Source organism: Mytilus edulis, chromosome 14, assembly GCF_963676685.1.
Source record: "Mytilus edulis chromosome 14, xbMytEdul2.2, whole genome shotgun sequence".
Lineage (NCBI taxonomy): Eukaryota > Metazoa > Mollusca > Bivalvia > Mytilida > Mytilidae > Mytilus > Mytilus edulis.
In genome coordinates, this window is record NC_092357.1 from 53,957,173 (window position 1) to 53,964,317 (window position 7,145).

Consider the following 7,145-nt stretch of genomic DNA (forward strand, 5'->3'; position numbering starts at 1 on the left):
ACGTTATGTGAATTTTATTAAAATCGATGAAGAACATGAATTTGGCAGCTAGTGCCCCTTAAACAGGTAAAGTTCAATTAACAAATTCTGATCTACTGGCATTCAACACCAAATTACTTACTTGCTGTATATTGATAAATGTGATTGATAAATGTGATTGTATATTGTCAATACCTCAACATCGAGAATACGTCATGTGAGGTGTTGGTCGCTACGTTTGATACGGGGTCAAAGGTTGCGGCTTCGAGACAGAGAAAAACATCCAGGTAAAAAGTGTAGAATTTTGTTTTTGAAAATTTGAGTTGTAAATTTTCCTAAAATGTACTTATTTCCGTTCATCTATTATGGGTATAAACTAAACTGAACAAGAAAAGTATTAGTAAACAGACAGAAAGTCCGACGTTGAATTAATTATTTTACAATTAATTGTTTAAATATATGAGAGAATTTTTTAGGCGAATTTTCTTTAACTACAGATAAATGTATTTTAGGTTCAGGAAATGATTTATTCTTCGGGTACGTCTAAACAACCGCTCAGGACCTCCTGAGTGCACTCAGGACATACAAAGTGCACTCAGGACCCATTACCGTAATCATATCTGCACACATGATGGATGTTTATATTCGTTATACGCTTCTTATTTTAGAGTTAAATTTTGGTAGAAGTTGAAATCGCAGGGGCGGATCCAGCCATTTAAAAAAAGGGGGGGTCCTAACCCAGGGCAAAAAAAGGGGGGGTTCAACTACATGTCCCTATTCAAATGCATTGATCGGCCAAAAAAAGGGGGGGTTCCAACCCCCCCGGAACCCCCGGAACCCCCCTCCCCCCTCTGGATCCGCGCCTGAATCGAACTTAGATAGATATGTTAATTCTTATAAAATAATGAGGGCACGTGTCACTGATTACACAACTACTGAGCCATGAATTATCCAATCAACAAAATTGATTGGATTATCTTTATTGTTTTTTAGGAATTGTATTGTTTAGTTCAGTCAGAGACATATAATATTATATGTCTCTGGTTCAGTTTTACCTTTAACATGAATTTGCATATAGAAAAAATAAAACATATATCTCATTCGATGTGCTTTTTCAGTTTATTTTTCATGATGACGGGTAAATTAATTTGTTGTGTTTTGCAGTTCACGAATAAAGAAAATTATTTTATAGTTGCGTTTTTTTTTCTGTAACAAGTTCGATTTTTGTTTTTCAGTGTGATTCTTTTCTCTATCTCTCTCTCTAAATCAAGTTTTTAAACAAACACAATGTTGACTGAATATCAAATTTTATTACATTTGTATATCTTTATTCTCAACAAACCATTATACAAGAGAAGACAATTATGTACAATATTCAGTTTAACCTTAACGGAAATCTGTGCACGAAGACTTAGTCGTGGTTTGAACGGATTTCGTGTCAAACTGTCTTCGAAATAGTCTTTCTTTGTTAATGTTTGTGTCATTTTGGTCTTTTGTGGATAGTTGTCTCATTAGCAATCATACCACATCTTCTTTTTTAAAATTTCTCGCTACTACAATCTAACTTACATATTTTTTAGAAACAATTATACCCAAAATATCATAATTTTCAAAAAACGGAGACGAAAACGGAGACAAGTTCATTTTCAGAATTTATTTTCGCATTGAAATTCGTTTCAGGCTTGTGAAACTGGACAAAACGACTTTAATTAGAGAAAAAAAAACTTAATAAAAACGGATTTCTTAAAATATTCGTATAACTCAAAAATAAAATTCCTGGACAAGTTCGATAAAAATGAGAAATAACATCTAACTCAGTGGCGGATCCAGAAATTTTCATAAGTGGGGGCCCACTGACTGACCTAAGAGGGGGCCCGCTCCAGTCACGCTTCAGTGATTCCCTATATAAGCAACCAAATTTTTTCCCAAAAAGGGGGGGGCCCGGGCCCCCTGGGCCCCCCTCTAAATCCGCCTCTGTAACTACATGTATATGAGTTTGATTGTTTGAAAAGTACGGCTTTTACCGTTTAGAACGGATTCCATATACAAAACTTTAATTAATATAAATTCTTTTAAAGTATGAACATTTATAATTATTTCCCTTTTCAAACTCGTGCAAAGAATTAATTACTGGTCCAGGACATGATAATAAAATTAAGAATAAAACTTAAAAATTTTAATAAAAGACGAAAATCTTAAAACATCGTGATATTCATTCTAGACGTCACAATATTACTTCCCGCATGGTCACACTGTACTAACAACACAATGTATAAAACAACAATAAAGATAATCCAATTAATTTTGTTGATTGGATAATTCATGGCTCAGTAGTTGTGTAATCAGTGACACGTGCCCTTATTATTTTCTAAGAATTACAAATTCTACCAAATTTAACTCTAAAATAAGAAGCGTATAAAGAATATATGCATCCATCCTGTGTGCGATGACTATAAAGGGTCCTGAGTGCACTTCGTATGTCATGAGTGCAATCAGGAGGTCCTTCAAGCGGTGTTTAGACGTACCGTTATTCTTCTGGAAGCTTCAATTTTTTCTTATCAATAACTTTTACACAAGGAGACATTTTTTATTTGACAGCATGAACCCCAGTTAATGAGCAAACACAAATTAAGAACGAAAATCGTTTACAATTAAATTTTATAGAAGGAAAAAAAAAGGGGGGGGGGGGGGTAATAAACAAATTTTATTTACGCTCACATACTTTTAAACAGATTTGCATATGTAAGCTCTCTATAGTTAATGTTAAATTATTTCAGGAGTTTTGAAAAAAAGAATATTATATACAGTTTAATTTCGACTAAAATAGTGATTCTTTTTATAGATTTGTTACCTCAGTTTCGACTCAACATTTCATTTTGAATTGTTAGATGGCAAACTCTTTAGGCGAATATTGTATCTGTTCTTTATTTAATTATGGTGATATTGGCGATAATATTCATTATAACAAGGCCTTGTACAAATCCTTGATTATAGAATGTTTGGTAATATAAAAAGACGAAAGTAGACAAACCCTAATTATGCAGGGTTTCACAAGTTGATCTCCAAGCGGCCCACATTTAACATATAATAAGATCTATATTTTTCAACGTTTTCAAAATGAAATAACTTGAATTGAAAATTTCCCAACTGTGAAAATTTGTTATTTCTAAACGTCTTTAATTATTATTTCGGAAAAAAAAATTATTTAGCATATTCATATATTTTCATAATTTTTTCCGAGGAAACCTTTTTTTTTGCAAAGTTTACTTCTATATGTTTTTAACCATCACCAGCGACTTATTCTCTGCCATCACCAATTAGTCCTAATTATTAAAGATCAATTGCCCAAATTCAAATGATGATTGGTATATCGTATTGAATATGACCATCGGTCATCCGTGACGTATCCCAAATAACGACGCATGCCGATAGATAGATCATAGTTTATTAATTAGCGTCTCGCAATTTAAATTTCATCAAGGGGACTTAATTAAACCAGTTACTATACAAATCTTGAAAAAACGATGTACATGTACTTTTTAATATTTTTAAAACAAATTACGAAAACGTTTAGTGTAAAAATCACCGAATATAAATGTTTCTTTCTTGCAGGTTTTGGCATTTGTAAATAACATTAACGTTTTGGAATTCTAATGCAAAAGACAGTCGATTCAAACTGAAATTACTTCTTTAAAGATGGTTTGATTTTTTCAGAGACACATGTATTATATATGTCTCAATACATGTATTATATGTCTCTGATTTTATCAAAACAAAAATTACAAAATTATAAAATATGTTAGTTATCGAATGTATACCCTGAACTCTTACTATTATATATACATGTCCTAAGTTACTTAATGTCCTGTGTGCAACCAGGAGATCCTGAACGGTTTTTAAACGTACCATTATTTTATATGCATATATTCAAAGCTGTTCTTAATTATATGCATACTAGGTATCAGTGGCGGATCCAGGGGGAGGGTTTCGGGGGTTGGAACCACCCCTTTTTTTGAACGATCAATGTATTTGAATGGGGACATATGGTTGGAACCACCCCTCCCCCTTTTGTCCTGGGTTGAGACCCCCTTCTTTTCAAATGGCTGGCTCCGCCGCAGAGGTATATTTATATATATGTGTGTACCAGCCCCCCTCCTAAATCTTGGGAAAAAAATGGTAGATTATATAGGGAATCACGGAAGCATGACTGGACGTGACCCCTCTAAGGCAGTCAATGAGTCCCCACTTATGAAAATTTCTGGATCAACCATTGCTTAGTTCTAGTTATCTTAGGTCCTAGTGTGAAATAATGCCAATAGGTCTTTTAAAACACATCTTTATTCATACATGTATATATACGTTTTCTCACGGATTTGTTCATGCAATATTGGAATTATGTTTACTCAATGCGCAATTACTGAAGTTTATATTTGCTACTTTTCTTCTTAATTTCATATAATTTTTTTTTTGATTTTTTTTCTTCGAAAAATTAGTGGTGTTGAAATAGGGAATGGACACAGATACCTTATCACATTTAACCAAAGAAATGTTGTATAATGTCATCAATCTGTATTACACGTAGACAGGATGTTCTCTAGAAAACTATACGTTATACACACCCGAGAATACACGCACTGTCGTAATGGAAAATTACTGTATGTTATAGTTACCTGTAATCAGCTTTGCAACACCATGTCATGACAGTTCAAAAAGATTTTCTTCAAATCAAATTGGAATATTCATTTTTTCTGTAAAATTTAAAACTTTAAAAAGTAGACTTTGACAAAATTATGAAATAGAAAGAATTGAACAATTTAAAATCGTATTTTAACAAAGATTTAGATATAATTTTACAACGATCCTTAAAAAATAACCAAACAAACGTTGAATCAAACGATATGAACCTACGCAGTTTTATATTAAAATACTGACACACACCAGTTTGCCATCTCAGTATGCAAGGCAAGGGTGCTTGGTGAGGTGCTGGAACTTGATGTACATGTATCATTAAGTTAATACAGTTCTGTTAGTATTGACTGCCTTTTTACAGAGACTTTCTATTCTTACTGTTATCAGTTAGTATAGACGGTTCCTGGCTTAGAATGATTCTCTGCTCAGCAAATGGTGCGTAATTAGCATTTGAATCAAATTTCTTGTAGAAGTAAAAAACACAAATTAATGTATTTGACAACTTTATTCAGGAGCACAGTCTATATTATCCGGCGTAAATAACTTCGAGATTTATGTGGAAGTTTACTCTGCTGCTCGATCTATGCTAATCGATGTTCCAGTATATTTCATATTTATATTTATTCGTGAGGCCTCGTCATCGTTTATATTCACTAAAAGCACAGTCGCCTAAAAATTTAATATGGCGAAAAAATTGCGAAAATTGGAAGATATAATATATTTTTAGTAGCATTATTATTTTAGAATCTTAAGAGGTTGCTTGCAAATTTAACTCTAAAATGAGAAGTGTATGACGATCTATAACGAATATATACATCCATCATGTGTGCAGATACGACGGCGACTATATAGGGTCTGCCATGAGTGCACTTTGTATGCCCAGTATGTGTGCACCCAGGAGGTCCTCCTGAGCGGTGTTTAGACGTACCGGGAAAATCTTATCTGATTCAGGATCAATTCATCGGTTACACTCCCCTGTCACCAGTGATTCTTTTTTGCTGACATTCTGAAAAAGTATTGTGTAGTCCCTGTGTAAGTGTTGACTCTCAACTTGCACATGTGATTTTTTAACACTCCCTGGACTTCTGCAAAAACAGAAAGTCACAGGACATTCCGACAAAAAGTCACAGGACAAAAAGTCAAACACATGTCAAACTCAGGCATAAAGTAACAAAGTTAATAGGACAAAAAGTCACAAACAATTTGTTGACAATTGATTGAATATAAATGAAAAAAGATTTTGAAATATCTTCTTTTTATAACATATATTCATTTTTAATTTTAGGAAATTGTTCATAATATAAAAAAGAAGATGTGGTATGATTGCCAATGAGACAACTGTCCACAAGAGACCAAAATGACACAGACATTAACAACTAGAGGTCTTTACGGCCTTCAACCATAAGCCAATATAAAGAAGGTATGGTATGATTGCCAATGAGACAACTGTCCACAAGAGACCAAAATGACACAGACATTAACAACCATAGGTCACCAAACAGCCTTCAACAATGAGCAAAGCCCGAGGTAAAGCCCATACTGCATAGTCAGCTGTGAAAGGCAATCCTACTATATCTTTTTTTTTTATATTTACATGTTAAAAAATGCGTGCAAATGTAATCAAAAGCTGCACACAAACGTAATGATTTTTGTGCGCAAATGTAATGGTAATGTGCGCAAACCTAATGCACTGATTTATTTGTTTTTAATAAATTTTAATTTAAAGTTGCTACATCATGTTCATGTATAAAACTTCAAGAAAAATACAAAAAGAGTGTTTTCTTGTTCAAAGAAAAATAATCTCAAAACTAAATTGTGACTTTTTGTCCTGTGACAGTGTGTGACTTTTTGACTGTGACTTTCTGTCCTGCATTCAGATTGAATAGGGGAGTTTGGTTGACCCCGCCTCCCTCTATCTGAGACTACTATCTCAGTGATGAGCTTTATGTTTCATTGCATGTTCATGTACAAATGTATTGTGCTTGTCATATATATGTATGTCGGATAAAAGCTCTACAGACCTTTAATATGTTGTATTGTTATATGTATAACCGACAATAAATAAATAGCCCCTAACAAGTAAGAATTAGGTTACTTCTTTTTGTTTTGACATCTTGCATGGGTTTTTATAGCCCCGTATTAAAATTATGCCCCCACTTTAAAAAAGGGGGGGTATACTGTTTTACCCCTGTCTGTCCATCCATCCTTGCGTCAGTCAGTCCGTCCGATGAATATTTTTCGTCCCATTTTCCTTAGGAACTACAATAGAAGGATTTCTGAAATTTGGTTTCAGGGTTAAATAAGTCAGCTATACCGTGTGATGCATTTTCAGATTCATCACTCGACAACTTCCTGTTTTCCCAACACTTGTATGATTTTACACATGATAGCCAAGTTGAAAGTTGAAAACTAACAACCTAATTTATGTACAAAAAAATTGAAAAACAGATATGTTACACATAAACAAACGACAATCA